Consider the following 22126-nt stretch of genomic DNA (forward strand, 5'->3'; position numbering starts at 1 on the left):
GCCTTGGCTAGGGTAGAAACAGTGGAAAAAGTGAAACAACCAGCCTATCAGGAAAAGAGAGGAGAAGCAAAGCTAATCAGCAGAGCCACAGCTGCCTCAGCAGTCTCCCTCCACAGGAAAGCTCCTCCTCAGCATCACAGGGCTGCCCTTTCTCTCTGAATTAAGCAGAGGCAGGGAGGGCTGGAACAAGGCTGGATGTTTCTTTCTTCTTCTCTGGAACACTAAATATCAATGGAAAGAGAATAAGTGAGCTGCAAGTGTCACTTCCTCTGAGCCAACCAAATGTTTACCAGGGATTTTGCACCTGTAAGGTGATGAGAAACCATAATGTAAGGAGTCTTTCCGCTGCTGCCATCCCACCTTCTTGCATCCTCCCATTAGACTCTTTGCAGGTCAGAGCCACCCTGGACCCCTACCTAACAGACTCACCTTCTGCAGTGTGGCTGATTTTCCCCCCTGTGTATATGAGAGAGTATGTGAGTGTATGAATGTTATTGTGTGAGAAAGTAAATATGATGGAGAAAAACTTTGTAGACTTGGCTGTGTAAGCTGTACCTTTTTGATAAAGCTCAATTTATTTATAATGTCTTTTGATCCAATTTAATCCAGTGTAATTGATTTTTGAATCCTTTGCAATTGAGTTTATGAATATGGGCCTCACAAGACAGGGTTTAACAGCCAGGGGATTTCCTCCTCTCCAGTGTTTGACCTTCCACAGAGAAAAACATAGAACAAAACAAACAAAAATCTCATCTTTCTTTGCTACAAGAAAAGCAGGGAAAAGTGAAATGCCCAGTACTTGCACCTGCACTCTTGACCGGACTGGGGATTGTTTTTTCTGGAACACTCTCCTAAACTGGCTGCAGATGGGGAAATTGATTTAGCAACAGAAATTGCCCAGATATTTCTGAAATCACTCATGTTCTAAGTTCAGGATGGCTAAACCAGCATTACAAGGAAGCAACATCAGGGCTCTAGACTCAGCCCTTGAAGCTTCTCTCAATTCAGAAATGGAAGTACCTCCTGTGGAGAAGGTTACAGCTTCATCAGCTCTAGCCCCCTTTGAGGACATATTCTCTATTTTCTTCTTTAATAAGCAGGTTGTTTTAATCATTAATGAACTAGATTTAATTAAGAAATTCCTGGCAGAGTGTTATGGTTTACTAATTACTATGGCTGAGCTTGAAAGAGAACTGAGAATCCAGTGTCTATGCATACAAAACTTGAAGCTACAATTCCTAAGTTAGCCCTTAATGCAAGCCAGAAAAAGGTGTGGAAGGTAAACAATAAGGCAAGGGAAGGAACAACTATCAAAATGGAAAGGTGCAAAAAGAGTGGAAGTATGAAAACCTTTAAAAATAACAACAAGGTATGGGGCAGCAATATAAGAACATGATTTTTTCTAAGCCTTTTAAACTATTAGATGACCCTTCAAAGGTATTAGTAAAACCTTCACAGCAGCAGAGGTGTTGCCACCCAATGAAATGAAATTTCTAACCCAAAGGTCATCAAATTCTCCCCCACCACCAACTGGAGTTGCTAAGCCAAAAGTCCTGAGTATAGCATCAGACCTACAAGATATAATTGCAGACCCTTGGCAATACACCCTCACTGCTGAATTAGATTTAAAGAGCTAAAAACCAACAAACCAAAAAAAGTGCACGCTGGAGTTTAGCATAAAACACCTCAAGCATGAGGTTTTAAACTACCAGAAGTTATGTTTTTGTTTTTGTTTTAACTCTCCCTAGTCTGAAGTTGTGCTTCCCCAATCAGAATGTAAAACTCACTTTCTTCAATGAATTGCTGGAGTAACCCCTCATATACATAACCATGATATTAAATATTGAATATCTGTTTTATGATTAGCATCATACATACTCAGTGGCGATGTTCAGGTCCTGGCAGGCAGCAAGGAAAGTATATGATAAAAAGATGACCTTTTAAAAATAAGTCTGGTGGTGACTAGAATTTTTGAGAATAAGAACACTATTGCCCTATATTGTAAGAATTTAAACCCTTTAAGCCAAGTTGTGTAAGATGAAGAGCCGGTGACTGACCAAAGACATCCAGTGAGCTTCGTGGCCAAATCGGGACTAGGAGCTGGCTGTCAGAATCCCCCGTTCAACATTTTAACCACACTAGCTTTCTAGTTAATGGTTCTGATTGCCATGTGCCATGAAAGTCAAATCCTTTCCCCTTCCTCCAGTAGGAGCACCTACTCATTTCAGTCTGTCCTGTGAACATACTGGATCCAATCATGTTTACAGTAACAGCATTTGTGGAGTAAAGTTCACTTTGTCAGATGCATTTATTGTTAAATAAATGTTTTAAAAATTTATACTTGCTTTAGCTTATATGAAACAGCAAACAATTACAAAATAAGCAAGGTATATAGAATCTTTCTTAGAGGGGCAACAGATAGCATTACTTTTAACACACACACACGCGCACACACACACACACACACACACACACACATTTATTTATTTATTTATTTATTTATTTATTTATTTATTTTAAAACTGATCAAGTACAAGGAGGCACAAAGTTCCTTCCACAATAGTACTTCTTAATATGGCTCTGATTATCTGCACCTGTCTATATCAGTCAACGGAAATCCTTTAAGCTAGGCAAACAAGTACAGAACAGATGTTCAACTTTAGTATCTCTTCGCTTTTCTTAGTTTTAATTCTCCAAATTCCAATTCTAATAGGTTATTGCAGTGCAAAGAATCCTATGTCTAAGTTCACTTGCAGGTTTACATTCAACTTATGAATTCATTTTTAGAATGAAATTGCATCCCTAGTTTAATATCTATACAAGTAAGCCATAAGTCAGCTGAATACACAGTAAGTACCTGTTTCCCTGCCTTCAACAAAAATGTTTGCTACAGATAAATTCAGCTAAAGTTAAGCAGGCCTAGTCATGCAGGCCTATTTTCATTTTTACTTACGTTGACTAAAGATATTGCAACCTTTAAATATTAAATGGATTTTAATTACATTTAGACATTTAAAATGTATTTGTAATGAATAAATATAAAAGAGAACTATCATTAATTTTGACTTCCCCCCCCCCTTCTTTTTCTTATCAAGCATCTCCCCTTCTCTTCCTGTATATTGGAGATCTCTTTGAAGCCCTTTACTCTAGACTACAATAACTGAATGTTATTTCACTGGCCCAGATTATTTAAAAATAATGTCCACAGCTCTGTCCAATGATAACTTCCCTTCTAGTACAAATGCAAGGACATCTGCAAAGATCATAGGAGGCTGAACTTTCCTTCCCACTTGACATGGTCCCAATCAATGCACTGGAATAGCAAATATAAGGTGTAGTTCATCCATCAGGGATGTATGTGCTTAAGCCCACTTAGTTGATGATCCCTCATCAATTTGGCAAGTCACTGAAGTCTTTCAGTAGTGAATAAACTTTTAATGTGGTGTTCTCTTTTACCTTTTAGTGTTCACCACTTTAGAGTCTGTTTCAATGTGGTGTAGTACATGAATATTGTAAATAACATGAATAGCAAATATAGAAGAGCATATGTAACCACCCATGCGTTTTAGTTTAGGTTAGGTTAGGGGTTTTTTTTTGGGGGGGGGGGTCATAGAGGCAACATGTGATTGGTTGTTGAAGGGTCTGTGGATTGGCCCATGGAACCTAAACACTCTGGAAATCATTTAGTCCATTTTCCTATTCAATGAATGATCTATAATGGAAGATACAGCTACAGCATCCCTGAAAGATAGCCTCTGCTCAGGGTAGCCTGTTCTACTCTGATGTACTATTAGAAAGATTGTCCCAATGTTTACTTGATTTCTGATACCCCACCCATGTTCTAGTCTTGCCTTCTAAAGTAACTGAGAAGTCTACTCAGTCACTGAGATCATTGGTGGTGGTTCTTCATGGACCCGTGCATCTGTTGGCATCCCCTAGAGTAGACCCTTCAGTGACAGCCCTTTGGATATTTGAAGACTATTGACATATCTCCCACTATCTCATGTATGAAATAGATGTATTAATTGGATGATACTTGATCTCTCATCTGGGATGAGGATGGGAAAGAAATGTACAGCTTTCCTAATTTTCCACTTTCAAACCATTATGCAAACTTGAATTCAGCTATTCTTCCACATTCATATTTCTCCAAATTTTAAAATGCAGTTCTCCACTTAAAAACTGCAGAACAATACATATGTTAGTGAAAAAACATTGAACAGTTAGTAGAATTGCCTGCAAAAGTGTATATATGAAGCAAAATTTTATATGGAAAAGCATGTAGTGGGACAAATGAGCACAAAATTTGAAATGATATATTAGATAAATAATCTAATGTCATGGTAAACGTAACATTAGAAAAATGAAAAATACAGAGGAAATACACCTGACAGATTTATTTATCCTTACTTTTATTACCTTACCCTTCCTTTTCTTTCTTTCAGATTTCCTATTTAAATGAGGGACTGACTTCAACACATGTGATAGAAAACTCAGAACAGGAAATAATTTGATGGCAAAAAGAGAATTTTGTGAGTTTGCTTACTAAATCTTTCCCTGTGTGTTTCTGAGAAGATGGAAGGGAAAAATGTGTTTCTGAGAAGATGGAAGGGAAAAATCATCAGGTATGTAAGCTAAAATGTTAAAGGAGGATATTGCTAATGGAAACTGTTAGGAAAGTGATAGGAAATTGCACACTTAAGAAAACTAGTGTGCCAGAATAAATTGCTTAAAGGAAATCTATAAGAGCATCAGACTCCTAAAGCTAAATCAAATGTAGTCTGGACCAATGTTTATTTTTAAAAATATTTAAAATACTAGACATGTTTCAGTTTGTAACAATTTTGCACACTAAGCTTCTCCTACACTAACCCTGAGGCTTTCTAGTTACCAGTCACAGTCCTGCTGTACCCTGTTCACACATGTATAGTTCATTTTACAGTTTAGGGTTAAAACATTGGGATAGGGAGCATTGCCAGCAGAACTGTCATGTTCCCCTTTCCAATCTATTCAGTTCCACCAATATGCCACATGAAGAAGTCTTCTGACAGGGTAGCTGGAAATCAGATAAAAGCTGCTTTCCTCCCTGTTAGCAAACAGGGACTCCTTTGCATCTCTCTCCCCACTTTACCTATGACCTTTCATTTTCCTGAAGGTTTTTGTTTGTTGGTTTTAGAAACTGTTTAAAAATGTCTGTGCTTCACCTTATTCAAGTGTTTGCTTTCATTTTATCTAGGGCAGTTCATGGAAAGCTAGTATAGAAATGTTCTGTATAAATACTGCTGATTACAGAATGCCACAGCTGGCGATATTCAGGTAGCTGCCTTTTGGAGATCCATGCAGGACCCTAAAATATGCTTTCAGGTAGGTCATGTGCAACCTTTGGTGTAGCATAGCCTTCCCCATAGCCCTCAGATGTGCTGAAGCAGAAGTCTCCTAAGCTCCAGGCACAATGACCAATGGCAACACTAGTTGGAAAAGAGGTACAATCTAGCACAACTGAAAGGCATCAGGTTGAGCTGTGCTGAAATAGTCCAACATGTGCAACACTATAGAAACAGAAACACAGCGAGTCAGAAAGGGTCTCCCGGGCCATCTAGTCTGACCCCCAGCTCCAGCCAGCTCCACTAATGACATGCCTTCCATCTGAAGGTATCATTAGTGATTAATCATAACCACCATAATACCACCAAAACTCATTACTCAAAACAATACTTCCTTTTTACTGCTCATTTTGCAACTCTCTTATGCACAGTTGGATGATTGCTACTTCTTTCCCCTTCTGATCATCAGCCTGCACTGAATTTGTGTATTGAAGTACTGCCCCAGTCATTCCAAAAAACATCAGTAAACACATGCGTTAATGAACTGCAATGCACCTCACAAAAGAGGACTGTTGTTCAGTCTTTGTTGTTCAGACACACTGAATTCTGTGTCACTTTTTAAGTGCTTCTTTATCCTCCAGCAAAATGTTTGATTTATGACATAGATACATTAGAACCTTCTCAGTCTTATCCCCAGATGCTTCATGAAAAATAAAGACAAAGTAAGCTCCTATAAGAAATGACACGGAATGTCAACATTCAATCCATGTAGACTGGACACATACTCTCATGTGAGTAGAACTGCAAAGGCCGCAGCTGACATGGAACAATAGATAATCCACAGATAAAAGAAGGGAGCGGAGAGGGCACTACTCTTCATTTTATCATCATGTATACTTTTACTTGATGCTACGTAACATGCTGATCCAGATTAACTACCAGGGGAAATCTTTTGAGTTTATAGTAGTATCAATAAGTAAGAAACTGATTAAACAGAGTTGAGACAGGACAAGAGGAAATCAGCTGATTATTTAATAGTGAAGTACAATGATGAACTAACATTTTGCAAACGAGGAAGGCTACATGTGATGTCTTATGAACAGAAACAGGTTAAAAATGTGATCCAATACAGGTTAAAAATGTGATTAGATTTGTCATTTATAATTTACAGTGAGAACCAGCCTAAAATAAAAACAGATCGCCTTTGTCTTCCCACAAAAGATACTGATTTTATTTGAAAGACTAAGGCTATTGTCATTGTTTGCTTTAAAGTGATGCTTCACATCTGACAAGCAGTTGCAAATTGATCTATTCTACCCTTCTTCTCAGAGATGACAGAAAGTTTCCAGTAAAGGCTGAATATTCCACTTTAAGAGTATTAAAGTAACTAGTATGGTAAAACTTATTGCAAGGGAACAACCTACACATGAGTGGGCCACTTCATTTAATTGCTACTCATACAAGAAAGCATGCAGTTCCTGCTAAGTACCTATTTTTATTGTTTTAAAAAAGTAACTCACATGCTATTTTTAAGGACATTTTTTAGCAGTAGACAGATTCTGCACTCTCTCTCTCTCTCTCTCTCTCTCTCTCTCTCTCTCTATATATATATATATATATATATATATATGAATGAGAGAATATGAAAGGGAGAATTGAATAAATATTTTAAATACCCACAGGTAGTTTATAAATGCTGTGAGTTAATGACTGCTCAAAACAGGGGAAATGGAGAGAGAGAGAAAAAGAATGCTATAGGCAAAGACTGCCCTTTATTGCTTGAAAAACTATTCAAAATATTCACAGAACGCTCCAGTTATTCTGCTAGAAGTTGAGTATAAATTATATATGTGACTGTGTATCTGTTGTTTGACTGGCTGAAATAGTTGTTTTTAAACTTTTTACTCACTATTGGAAGGTATTACCAAAGAATGATCTAATTTAATACGATTTGTTATGGAACCTTTTCTTCTTCTTTGGTTGTTGTTTAGATGTTTACCCCAATCTACCTCCAAGAAAATCAGTACTCCTCCACTGAATCGTCACATCCCTTTGAGGTAGAACAGATTGGAAAAAAGGATAGTCACCCAGTGAATTTCATGTCAGAGTGTGGACTTGAACATGGATCTGCCCAGCACCAAGTAGCGCCGCACCCTGCAAACCTAAAAGCACAGTGCCATAAAACATTCAGGACACCTGCACATGTAATAAAAGTAGCCACAATCAAATCAGGTGGCCATATAGTGACAAGCTGAAATCTAAATGCTGATGTTTACTTGATCTACCAAGTCTTTTGCATAAAACTGTTCAGCATAATGAGTGACAGATTTAACCAAATCCCTACAAATCTGTTTGGTGGTGTCATACTTAAACTGAAAGATATACACAGTAAGTAGCTGCATATCTGCTACATAGCAGGGAGTTTCTATGTAGCTTTCATGTGTCCCCCACATAGCAGCTTTCTCGTGTGAATCAAGGCAAGAAAGCAAGCGCATTAAAAGAATGCCCTTGAGAATATACATTTGGCAACAGAAACCATAGCAGCGCTCTGATTACCCATTCTTAATTGGGTATTACTGTTTGATGTGTAGGGCAACTGACAAAATAAGACTCACCATCTGATTGCCCTGAAGAGGGTTGGATAAATCTGCCAATTTCACTTTTTTTTTTTTGCATTCAGCTGTTTTAAATCTTGCATGCTTTTCATACTGTATATGACAGCATTTGTGATTTTTAGTAAATTCTTATCAAAACAAGCCAAAACTAAATTCTTGTCCACCTGCACTGGTTGAAATCAGTACACACGTGGTGAAATCTGCATTGTAACCTGCTTTCTATATAGGCATTGAAGAGGAGGAGCTTGACAGAAGAAATTAGGTGGCAACCCTTATTAAGCTAAGCACTCAAAACTCTGGAGTGGGATGGAAATTGGTCAGTTTTGGTTTCTCCCACATTCATTTATTTTTAATCTCGGTTCTTTCCACACCACGTATGAAGAAATTTGTAAATGCTGGTAAATTCTTGCCAAACACAATCTGAAATTAAATTCTCATTCATCCTTAGCCCTGGCAGAATGTAGAACAAAAGAGAAGATATGGAGTTCTATTTTTCTTTTAGGTTTTTTTCTTTTTTTCATAATCACCAAGCTACATTTTACTTGAATCCAAGCAGATATCCTTCTGTTTTAGAAGGGCATATATAGTCCCTGTCATAATGAGAGGCATTTTAAGGTTATGCAACTTTCCTATATGTAGCTGAACATCAGAATAAATATTATTTTGGGTGAGAGGGGAGAAGATTTTGCCCTTGGAAAGTTGCACAGATTACACTTGGACATCCACACTTGCTAATGGAAAATGAACAAACAACCTAATGTGGGTAATTCACATCAGATGCAGCCCTTAGTCGAAGTGAATTTGCTCTAATTCAAATGAAGAGCTTTCAAAAAGAATTAAATCAACAACATTTCACAGGCATGTCTGCCTACAGGGCCAACAGCCTGCTCAGGTGAGCAGATGCATTATTCTTCACTTTCAGATCGTTAGAAATAAGTTTATTTAAATGCAGTTATTCTCCAACTTCTCTTGGCTAAAAAAAAAAAAAAATCCAGACAAAAGCCAAGGGATTGTTTCCATCTGCTCTGCAGTGTCAGGCCCTAACTCTTCTGGCCAAAATTAATACATTCCTGTTTGGCAGTTGGCCATTAGCACATTCTTGATTTTAGCACACAGATTTTTGCTCAGCATTTCACTAAACTAAAGGGCACCATGGCACATAACTGAGATGCTGCTTGCCCTCCAGGCACTCAGTCACCATTCTGTCTTTTTAATTCTCAGCTAAGCTTTAGAAAGCCCAGAAGAATTTGGGTAGCTGATGTTTAAGGGCCAAGATAGACATGATGGCAGCAAGACAGGTTATATAAGCCAAATCCTCTCCATTTACATATGGAGCAGGGTGTTAGCAAGAGACCTGTTTTGCGGAGCAAAGGGAGCGTGTGCCTAAAAGCAGTGAACCCTCCTTACACTCACCGTGTCTTTCACTATACACTATTTTGGCCAAGAAACATCTTTATTTTGTTTTGGCAGTTGGTGTTTTATGGGCTTTCATACTGTTTCAGTGATTAATGTGTTATTGCACATGTAATTTTCCGATTGTAGCTCATGGATTACCAAGAAAACCTCGGTGATTAATAATAGTTGTAAATAAAATACATTTCCAGCTCCATTCACTTTTAGTATCAGGGTTTGACTGAACAGAACAAACTGGGGGAGCCTTTGGTTAGCTAAATCAGAGGCGGGATAGAGTTCTCCTGACGGACCTCCTTTGCTGATGAATCAAATGTCCCCACATACAGCCCTCTTTCAATGTTATTGGAGTAGATATGAGGTCAAACATGGAGACTTGGATAGGAAGATATAATCAGTGTAAGGAAATTCATAGAAAGAACATGAATTTCTTTCCCTCTGACATGCAACTATTTGCCCCGCACTTGCATACATGTACACACATGCACACATGCATGGACACACAGAGAAATACCGGATGGTCATGTGTCCTTCATCATAGAGGACAGTCCCCTATTTGATGGCCTGTCAGAAGACATTTCATTATGCATCTTCTTAGCACATGGATGGCACACAGAACACATGCATGGGTCAGCTGGTCATAGTTTTCCCCCTGTGGTCAGATTAATGATTTGTATGCACATAAATTAGTATATGCAAAAATATATAAATATATACCCTCCTTTGTCCTTTTTGTAATGTATTTCCTTTTTTTTCAGAAAGCATGCCTGGTGCCAAAGGGAAGACAAGAGAGGAAATGCTCCCTCCATGTGCTTCCTTAATGTATCTTAGGATCCAAGTCACAGGCTGCCCTGACACTTCTACTTCAGTTCTCAAAATATATATTTCTCCCATGTATTTCATAGCCACTGAAGACTCTCAGGTAGAAAAAAGCACTTCTAACTCCTTCACGTAGGCCTTAGAGAATATCATATCTAGTTTGTCTTGTTACTCATATCTGTCTGGAACTACTGATTTGGTTTGTCTTTAGTGTCTGGCTTTAAGAAATCAGTCTTGCAATCTTGATCTAAAGAAAGATGCTATGTCAAGAGGTCAATCCAGCAATCTGTATACAGGTATTGAATATCTAGCAGCTGACCGAGATGACACTGAGCTAATATACACACTTTGAAGTGCATGAAAAGTCATGAAAAGGGCACCACATAACATGTAAACCCCCCATCTCCTACAAGCAGCATAAGGAATGAACCTGAAATGGTTTTCCTAAACCAAAAAGGAGCTTTGTCTGACCAGATCATGCAAATGCTATTCCATGAACAATGCCAAGTAAAGTATTTTTTTGGACTATTAGAAGTATAAGAGAACCTGGATGATAATGACTTTATGCATTTTATTTTTACACTGCATATGTCTATGCTCCAGGAAATAATATTGATTTCTAGTTTGAAAGTTTAGGAAGTAACTTCATACCAGTGTGGGGAGAATCCAAGAATGATCAGGCAGTTTTCTTGTTTCTCTAGGTTCTCTTTGAACCTTTTACATTAGGAAGTTCTTTAAAACATATTTTGATGTGCCCTGTACAAAGTCCTCAAGCTGTTGGCATTGATTTTTACATGGCTATATATTCTATCTGGGGAAAATTGACATATTCCTATATATTATTTACTATTTTTAAAGAGATGGGTCTTTAATTGGTGCCTAAGGCATGGCATAGTTGATACTTCCCAATTACCTGTGGCAAGGGCATTCCATATGGTGGTTGTAAACCCAGATAAGGCCTGCTTTGATAAATGCTCCCCATATTCCCACTCCAGTTTTACAATCATGCCAATTAGTGGTGTGTAGCTCCAGTGTTCAGAGGCATCTTGTCCATGTATGCTGCAGATATAGTGCTGCAGAAGAGCATTATATGCTGAAAGAGAATGTCAGAGAAAACATAATCTAATTAGAGACCTGAAGACCTGATGAATCAATGGAAAATTTAGGTAAAGAGCATTGTTTTGTAATATTTTCCTCTCAAAAACTTCCACACCCAAAATTGTTTTCATCAGAAAAAAGAACTGAAGGGATCTCTGACAAACTGTTACATATTTTCCCATTTGGAATTTGTGAAATACTTTTTACTCACTCCAAATATATAGAAGATAGTTTTTTCCATAAGAACATGTAAAGTATTAGAGAATGAAAATATATTGTTCATAATCTCTCTATTCCAATAACATTATTGGAATAATATTAATAATAATAATACATGAAACACTTTATGTAAACCATGGCTTCAGCTATGGGCCGTATAGAAATGTAACAAATAATTATAATAATTTTATAATACTTATAACTCACTATCAAGTATGCTGATAGTCATGAATATTAGACTGCTTCTGTTTAGATGATACATTTTCATTTGTTTACTACAACATAAATGCTTTTCCTGTTTCAAGGACAGCAAAAAGAAAGTTATATGCAGCAAAAAGAAAAATGTGCATATTGTAACCCAGCCAGAGAGCTTCAGCTATGGGCAGTATAGAAATGAAATAACTAAATATTGTGCTTAACTAGCATAGGTGCATTCATTTGCATTTCTCTCTAGTACTGAGTATAGTCACAAATTCACTTCAATAGAACTGAAGCATTCATACTTTTGAAGATACAATCCAATGCAAGCTTACCTTGGAGAAAGTTCCACTAAGTAGTGGAGGTCTTACATGCAAACAAATATACAGAGGACTCTCTTATGTAAACTGACCTAGAATATTTTTAAAGTAAATAATAATTTTCAAATATATGCCAAATACTACCAATTTGCTATTAGCAATTATGTTATAAATTGTATAAATTATTGCTAAAGTCATAAATAAGTTTGGATTTGATGAGAAAGTAAATACTGCATACATTTAAGCTGTCCTTGAAATTTCTTTCCTTCTCCGACCCCACCACACCCCACACACACCAGTATTAGAAAGGGGAGAGAAAACCATCCCCCCACCCCGGCCAACTGCTTTAAAATTCACATCTCAAGCAGATGTGAGTAAGATCTGTTGAGATCAGTGGGGCCAAATCAAAGGTAAGTGTGTATTGGATTGCAACCTAACTCTAAAATAGGTCTGTACATTGCAGTACTCTGTAACACATGTCTACTTGCACCAGGTCTGTTTTAATTTTTTCCCCTGGGTTGAAAAGCCTGCATGTGTAGTTTCCATGCTTGTATCATAATGCGTGTACCCACAGCTCACACCACTTTTTGTTCAAGAATGTTCACAATGACAGAAAGTGCACAGGTGGCACATTTTCTCATGGACATGTGGCCATCCCTTGATAAATTCTGGAACTGGCTCCAGATAAATGGGCGTCAATTTATGTAGAGGCCTTTAGATCATGGAAAGTAAAAAGAAAAAACTTAAGTTTTAGGTAATGTTATAGGAAAAGATACATGGTTGCCTATTTTAATTTTGAGAAAAGTTTCCAATACGTCAAAGAAGTCAGCTACTCTGCCCACCCTTCTTAACCCAAATGATAGTGTGATACTTGAAATATGGCCACATAAAGGACATTGCAGAAGTTGCAGCTTATTGCAGCTATCACAGCTGGTTATTTAGTCTGGACTTCTGAAACAGTCAACATATGGATAATTCATTATCCGTACCAGTAAAATAGCATGGATCTTTATGAGTGGTTCAGTAGTGACTTGCCTTTCTTTTCTCTTCCTTTTAGTTTGTGGGGTGGCATTCTTGGGACTGAACGAGCAAAAAAATCAAGGAAGCTCTGCTAAGCAGGAAAGTGTTTCTGACATGTATTACAGCACCTCACTGCAAAATGTCACATTTTTAACAATTTCACAAATTACATGTGAAAATGTGTTAGAATAGAAGACTTGGAAGGAATAGAAATACCTTTGTGTTTACTGCCTAGTTGTAATCTTTATTTTATATTTAGAGGAGTGGAAAACACATGACAGCTCATAAAAAGAAGAAACTGTTGGCACTAGGGGCAGAAAGAGTAGGAAAACTGGATGTACATATGCTATGCATAATTAAAATGTAAAATTCACTACCACAGTCTGTGCTGAGAGCCACCAACTTAGATGGCTGTAAAAGGGGACTGAACAGATTCATAGAGATAAGTCTATTTGTGGCAATTAGTCTGAAGGGCTATGCATGAAACTTCCAGGGGCACTAGTTGTTGAGAAACAACAGCAGGTGAGGGTGTTCCCATAGGCATCTAGTTGGACACTGGGGCAAACAGCATACTGAACCAGAAAAGCTTGTAGTCTGATCCAGCAGGGTCATCTAATCTTCTTATATTATCCTACCCAACGTGACAACTGTTGACATCCTAATCTCAGGACATGTCAGCACGGCACTTATTCCAGCTAGTGGTTGGACACCAAAGTGCAGGATGCTCTTTGGTGCACCTGTAGTGTGACTTGAACTGCAGCAAACTTAACTTGCTTGATTGTAGTCCATAGCATGGTTGAAGACAAAGGTCAGTCATCTCAGGCCTATGCCCGAAGCATAAATGGCCAGCCACCAACGTTTTCAATTTACAAAGAGCCTGATAGCAGTTTAAGGCTGTCCCATGCTGCCTGTGATCTCTCTAGTTAACTGAAATGAAGGGGGATATCCTACTGCCCTTGTCTTCTGCACATCTAAAGGCTCTGAAAATGGAGGAATCCTCATCTCACGCAGAACCACTATGCAGGACTGCAAATGTGCATCAGTAAAACTCTATACAAATGGATCTCTGGTGGAGTTATATAACCCGTCACAACAAAATTGTATCTTCCAGTGTTTTAACAATGTGCATTGATGAGACAGACATAGGAAAGTTATACACAAACAAACAGGAAAAGAAACCTGTGAGGAATCATCCAGCTGGAATTAATTTTAAACAGTCTCCTGTAGGGCAGGGAAATTTAGGGCAGAAGAAAAGCAGACAGGTGAGATAGGAATGTTGTGATTTTGCATGTTGCATGCTGCTATTTATTTTCAGTGTAGCACAATTGAGTAAATTTTACAGTCAGTTCAAGAGATAATGAACACAATACATTGATCATACACCGTAGAAACACCATCATCAGTACAAAGAGGAATTTCCCAGGATTTGCTCAATAAAAAGATTGCATGCAAGGTACAATACTTGTCTTCCACCCTTAAATTAAGAAGAAAACCTTTTTTTTGGCAATTGTCCAACCTAGACTAAGATTAAAAAATAGGAATATAAATCCTTCCAAGTTCATCAGCTTGTTTGAAATTATACACTATGGTGTGAAGTGATTAGGATGAATTATAATAATTTAACAATACCGTGGATTATATCCAGCCTTTTAAACTTCAGGAATCACCACTGTTGTCTTTTAAAGACCTTGTAGTAACAGAGCACTCTTTCTGCAATAAACTGTTGCTTCTGTTACACATTTCCTCCTCTTCCTAGAGAGAGTCAGCCATTCAAGATTCCAGTCTTAACTAGTGCGACATTCCATTGTTTCTCTGTGTAGCATCATGAAACAGTGAACATGTTCGCACTGGTTCACATTGTCATCTACACCAGGGCATTTAAAGACATACAAAGATATTTAAGGACATTAAATTACCCATCCCAGGTGGTTTACAAGTCTCTATCATAGTTTTTTAGCTGTTTTTATTTTATTTAAAATGTTTATATTTTGAAAATTGTTATGGAATTTCATTGTATTGTTTGTATTATGAGCTAATGCAAGCTGCCCACACAGTTTGGTTATTCAATGATATAGAAATGAAAATCATAATAATAATGATCTAGGTGAACCTCTGGGTGGTAAACCATTCAGTATGCACTAGCTAGATAAATTCACATGTGTCAGAAACAACTTGTCCCCATGTACCAGTACAACCAGGTATGAATGTTGCAGGTAACAGTCAAAAACCTATAGTTAACCTAAATTAAAGTAACATGGCATAACACGTAGGCTATTGACATATAATGCTTCCTAAACAGATAGCCTTCCAAGGGAGGCTATCACAGTAGCCATTTGTGATGTGTCTGGGCAAAATGTAGCTTACTTTCACAAAACTGAATAAACTACTAATCCCCCTTGCAAGAAGAGTTGTAAATGCATTAAATGCATTAGTTTGTACTTTGTACCATATTTTCACTACTGTAGACAATGCCCATTGTGGTCTTTTACAGCATTGTGGTATGCTGCTGTCTACAGTTTTGGCTAATGTGGGTCTGGGCAGTATGCACCCCTAGCTGCGGTGGTTCTTCATATATGCCCTCCCCCATCCAAGAATCAAAAGGAGGTGTTGAGGAATGGAGAAGGCAGGAGACTGGGACAGCCAGGATACAAGGTGTCCTGACAGCCTCCTTCACTCCCCATTTGATATGCCATCACTAGGTTACCAAAAATACCCATCCAGCAAAAGTGCAGGGTGAGAAGAGTGGGAAGAAGACACCTCTGCTGCTACTCCTGTTTTGCACTGGAGGAGTATGAGTCTACAACTTCAGAAGTGCACGATCACTTCAACTGGATTGCCTCTTAGACTAAAATATGCTCGTATTGAGGGTATCGCTAATATACAGTGGTACCTCGGCTCATGAACACCTCAGAGAAATTGGGTCATGAACAGAAATTTCAGAGAAAAATTGCCTCAGTTTGTAAACTCCGCATTGAGTGACAATCGCAATTGCGCCCGTCTCCCCCCGAACACGAGCACGCCTGTCTCCCCCCGCACGAGCACGCCCATGATTGCACCCATCTCCCCCCGCACGAGCACACCCAAGATCGTGCCCGTTTCCTTCACCCCCCCCCCCCAGCACTATCGTTATTTCAAATTTTTGTGATTAAAAAAAATATTTACAGAACGGATTAACCTTATTTACATTGAACCATATGGGGAAATTTGACTTGGGTCACAACCAATTTTAGTCATGACCAGAGTCCTGGAATGGATTAAGTTTGTGAGCCAAGGTACCACTGTATGAGTTTATACAGCTATTTTTGGGCCAAGAACTGCATCAAAAAATTTGGAGAAGACTGAAGCTCCACCAATTAATGCACCTCAGTCTTCACATTGGCCCAATATGGTTGGTTCACTTAAAAATGACACCAAACAAATATCAATATGCATTCAAGTAGTACTAATAAAACAGAGATTTGCTTCCCTTAAGCAAGAAAAATCAGCAAGAAAACCATATGCACCTCCCTAATATCTCTTTTGGAGGGAGCTGTATTCTAAATGATGGAAATAATCCCAAGGAATCAATGCAGACAAAGACAAATTAGAAGCGTTTTGCTCTGATACTAGTTCAGTAAACTGGCCTCTTCTACTACTTTGCTCCTGAAGCCAAGGTCAGGATGGAGGACAAGGAGATAATTGTTAGTGGACTAATGGAGAGCTCCAAACCCTGAGAAGACAAGGGAAGCTTGTGTAATTGGTTAGTAGTCTACATATTATTTCTGAAACAAACTATGAAAGGAACTTCAGGAACAGGGAAATTCTAAAGGAAACTGAAGCACTGACTTGTATTTCAGAAGAAACCAAATAGTCACAGCTGTCTGTACAGCCCATTCTGTAGAGGTAACAAAATTTAGTGAATTGGATATAGAAAATGCAACATTTCCGCCACAGGCCAGATTTGACAGCTGCTCTAATACTTCCCTTATAACACACACAAATCAAATGTTGCTGCATTGACCTTGACTTGTTTGGAAAAACGTGTGAGCATGGACACCAGTTAACTGTCTACTATGACTCTGCTCATGTTTAGTTCAGAAATGTACTTTTCATTTGGGAACATAAGGTGCCTAATAATGAACATTCATAGCATTCTTACCTGGAACCCAATATGGCCAAAACTATGGGGTATTGATGCTTATATTTTAAATGAAAATGTTTTTAAAAGCATGTTTTGTCTGCCTTTGAAATGATAAAAAGGACTGATGGAAGTAGACCATACATTGCACAAATAACCTGATATCTATCTGCAAATGCAGATGTTGGAGCAATGCCACATTATGCCCTTTCCATTTTATTCCAGTTATTTTATGTAAAAGTGGATGTTTACAGTGGTGATGAGTTAACCCTGCACCACACACACCACATGAAAAGGAAGCATTCAAATGTCTACATTGCAAGAAGATCCCACCATTAGATAAGATAAGGTGGACCACCCCTGCAACATATCTGGAAGATCATAAAAGAGCAACCAAAGATCAACTATTCATTACTATTATTGTCCCAAGAAGTACGACTACCATTCAAGGTCACTTTCATAGACACTAATGTCCTGAAAGAGGCAGGCCCAGCAGGCCCAGAGATGTAGGAGGCAGCAGCGTATATGGTCCCTTTGCTCTCATGCATTCCCTCATACATTCAGGGAAGTGCCTAATATGTCCAAACATTCTCTTTTCCCTAGCTTCTGTGAGTTACCCTTCAAAAGCACTTTAGGCAGGGGACAGAGCAGGTCAAAGTAAATGATTTAAATAACCTAAATCAGGACCAGTAAAAGCCCATGGCTTGAGGAAATGGATTGTGGCCTTGGGAGCATCCAGAACCTGTAAAAGACAGCTTTGGAGATACACACATGGTTCCCAAGTTGAAAGTTCTCCATTGCTTTTATAGGGTTGATTACCTTGCCTTTTCCTCTATATCAGGGGTGAGGATGAACATCTTTGGACCAAAGACCAAATTTCATTTCAGAAAAGCTATCCAGAACTGCACTCTAGTGGACAGTAGGACAGAAGGCAAGGGGGTGGGACTGAAGCCAGAAAGAGGTGAGACCAAAAAATAAGCCACGCTACCATATCTTAACTTAAACTTGTAGCTGCCAATAACTAAGCAGGAGGATTGTATCATTTTAGAATGGGAGAGGGGACCCTCACAAAAGCCAGGGGACCATCCCCCAATCCATGAGGGAAGGGAGTGGAGCCAGGGCAAGGGATTATAAACAGAAAAATGGATTTGTAACCTGAACTGGATTTGACCCCTAATCCCAAGGTTCTGCATACCTCTCTCTACATTCTTAAAAACTGATATTATTCTTCCTCATGGCTTCTGCTGTTACCTTTATGCTGACTATTCCTGAATCTACTTTTCTATACCTGATGTCCAACTTTATTTCCAGTCCCATTTTTCTGTCTCTGTGGTATTTCCTTCCAGATGCTCATTTCCATGAACATCTGGAAGGAAATACCAGAGAGAGAGAGAGAGAGAGAGAGAGAGAGAGAGAGAGAGAGAGAGAGAGAGAGAGAGAGAATATTTTTTAAAAAATACAAATTAACTTTCCTCTTCCCACATTTCTCTAGTGCTATGGAAATAGCATTGTCTATCCCCCCATCTCTGAGACAGGCCACTCTTCAAAAGAACTTTGATTCTCTCATCTCCTTCTTTGGTTGCCAAGTACTATCTTTTTTTTTTTCAGTATCTCCAGATCTGCCTGAAAGTTGAACCCACCAAAGCACTTCGGACTGATTATGCCACATAAATGTTTTGTCACACTAATAATCATGGGGCAGTCATTATATTACTGCTTTTAATAAGATCTCACAGGCTTTTAAAATAGTTCATTACTCCCAGCATAAAAAGACTAGATTAAAACTTGAATCAAGACAAGAAAAGGGAAATGAGCATCATGTGTGTGGAGGAGGGTATCTGGAAAAGAAAAGCAATGTAAGAAAAGCTGTGCTGGATCAGACCTGCACACAGGGGCCACCCAGATGCCTATGGGAAGCACTCAAACAGGACATAAGAGAATTAATGCATCTTACTGTGTCCATGAAAATCAGCTGAAATGCAAAGTGGATCATAACACTGACTAACCCCACTGTAGACTATAGAATCTTAGTGTTGAAGGGGACATAGGAGGACATCTAGTCCAACCCAGTTCTAGTGTATAAATCCCTAAACAATTTGGAACTAGGAGACCTGAGAGAGCATCTTCTCCTTTATAAACCTGCAGTCCTCAGATGGCATCTTCCTTGTGGTTCCATATGGACCTATGACTTGACTGGAGTCCAACTAGAAAAGAAACTACCCTGTAGCAATTCAATTTCTCTGAAACTTCCTGTCTCTGGAGGCCAGGCAGGAACCAACATTGTATTGTTTTCAGCACTTCCTTAAAACACCTGTATCTCATGAAGTGTTTCTAAACTAAACCAGCACAACCTTGTTCCAATTTATCCAGTTCTTCTATCCGTGGTATATTTGGAGTTGCCATTCCTAAATTCCATTCTGGAATGTGGGGGATGGCGGGCAACCCTCATCCAGATAAAGTAAACCAAAAGAAGGTTGAACTAGATCAGTGATGGTGAACCTTCTAGAGACCGAGTGTCCAAACTGCAACCCAAAACCCACATATTTATCACAAAGTGCCAACACTACAATAAAACCTGAAAACTGAGGTTTTAGTTTAGAAAAAACAATTCACAGCCAGTCCAAGCAATTTCTCTCACTCTCTCTCTCTCCCCCCCGCCCCCTGGCAGCACACTGACTGGCCATGTAAAAAGTTGGACAAGTCGCGGCTGATCAGTCATGGCACTTCTATTCCTTTCTGAGCAGGCACATGGCTCCTATGTGCGCTGTTATCCAATGCTCGGTTGCTGGGGCAATGCTGGGGTGGCTTGGCTCATGTGCTGACAAAGTGGGCTCTGTGTGCCCACTGTGGCATGCTTGCCATAGGTTCGCCACCACTGCCTTGACCCTATCCTGGTGCACACCCCTAACCCTAATATAGTGGTAAAGTTCCATTAAAAACAGGTTGATTTTGAAAAGCCCTCCTTGAGTAGCTTTTTCTGCCCAGCTCATCATTTCTGCCCATTCTAAACCATTCCAACCATCAAGGTCATGCCGGGGCACCTCATTTTTCTAACCCTAACCCTACCCTGGTGCACACCCCTAATCCTAATAGAGGGTGGAAGTTCCATTGAAAAAAGGGCGATTTTGAAAAAGTAGCTTTTTCTGCACAGCTCATCGTTTCTGATCATTCTAAACACATTCCAACCATCAAAATCATGCCAGGACACCTCGTTTTTGTAACCCTAACCCTACCCTGGTGCACACTCCTAACCCTAATATAGAGCTAAAGTTCCATTGAAAAGAGGGTGATTTTGAAAAAGCCTTCCTTGAGTAGCTTTTTCTGCCCATTCTAAGCACATTCCAACCATCAAAATCATATCAGAACACCTCATTTTCCTAACCCTAACCCAGTGATGGCAAACCTTTTAGAGACTGAGTGCCCAAACTGCAACCCAAAACCCACCTATTTATGGCAAAGTGCCAACAGTGCAGTAAAACCTGAAAACTGAGGTTTTAGTTTAGAAAAAACAACTCACAGCCAGTCCAAGCAAATACATATACATCCTTGGCAGCACACTGACCGGCCATGAGAAAGCTCAGATGAGTCACAGCTAGTGTCGTGGCTTGTGATGTCATCTTCTCATGCTGCTACTCCTTCCTGAGCATGTGTATGGCCCCTCTGTGTGCTGTCATCTGATGCTCTGCTGCTGGGGTGATGCTGGGCTGACTTGGCTATTGTGCTGAAAGAGAGGGCTCTGCATGCCTGTTGTGGCGTGCAGGCCATCAGTTCACCACCACTGAACTAGATAGTTTCCCAGGGCCTCTGTAATAATATTATTTTATATTTCAGGACAAAAACAGACACTGCTTTAAATCAGACATGAGCAAGTTTTGGTTTGCCACTTGTCTGTCCTTCTAGTCCATCAGCCCTAGCCAACATAGCCAATACTCAGGGTCATGGGAGTCATATGGGAGGCCACACATCATCTGCCTCTGCTTAAGAAATGTGTTGTTGTTTTCTTTTCTCCTTATCTACTGTAGGATGGAAACTATGGACCATACTCCCCTCCCCACACCACACACACACACACACACACACAGGTCCTTTTCATGCAGATTCTCCAAATCCATTTCTCTTCCTGTTTCTTTCTTCCTTTGTGCTTTCATTTTAACAACAAGCATGTAATAATAGGGCTATCAAAGGTGTTCACAACATCTTTTCTAAGCTGCAAAGAGAAGGGTCTTAAATAGGGTGTACAGCAGATGTGGCATTAACCAAAAAGGTAAGAACAATTGTATCTGACATTTTCCTATGGAGATGAAAAATGCAGAATTCCAAAGTCATCAGTGTTTAAACTCAGAGGTGTTTACATCAAAATAGCCACCGGGCAAATTCTCACTACAACTACATAAGCCACACTTAGTTTATTTTAAAGAAGTGCTCAATGGATAACATCATAAGAGATAAGCATCTACAGGAGGTTTTTGTGATGATCCCGGGAGGGACAGCAGTCATAGAACGTTAATGTAGCACTCCTATTACAAAGCTTGCAGCGCAGAGCAGGGCAGATTTTTTTTCAGACATTGAAAAAAATATTTCCAGGTTTCACTTTCTTATTTGTTTGTAATTTCAAACACTGAGAAATGGCACCTGCAGGTTTTGAAATCCGAATCATCCTAATCATAATCATACAACATGTGGCAGAGAAAAGGCTAGGGAAGTGGTGAATGCAGCCAGACTACTTGTTTCTTTTGTGTATGGGCATGATAAGCCGTTCCAAGAGAAAATGAAGCACTTTCAGAATGTGATGCTATTGAGATGTGTATAGTGAAGCCATGTTCTTTTAGAAAAATGCACAGAAATCTAGACAAAAAAATGGGAAGAGCCATTGTGGTTTCAGACAAAGAAGGACATAATTTGTTATTTAGTCCCATAAAGGTAGGGACAGCCCAAGACATTTTTCTGCCCAAGGCAAAGCAGCACATCTGTCCCCCATTCATCCAA

This window comes from Varanus komodoensis, unplaced genomic scaffold (genome assembly GCF_004798865.1).
Source record: "Varanus komodoensis strain SLA01 unplaced genomic scaffold, ASM479886v1 scaffold21, whole genome shotgun sequence".
Classification (NCBI taxonomy): domain Eukaryota; kingdom Metazoa; phylum Chordata; class Lepidosauria; order Squamata; family Varanidae; genus Varanus; species Varanus komodoensis.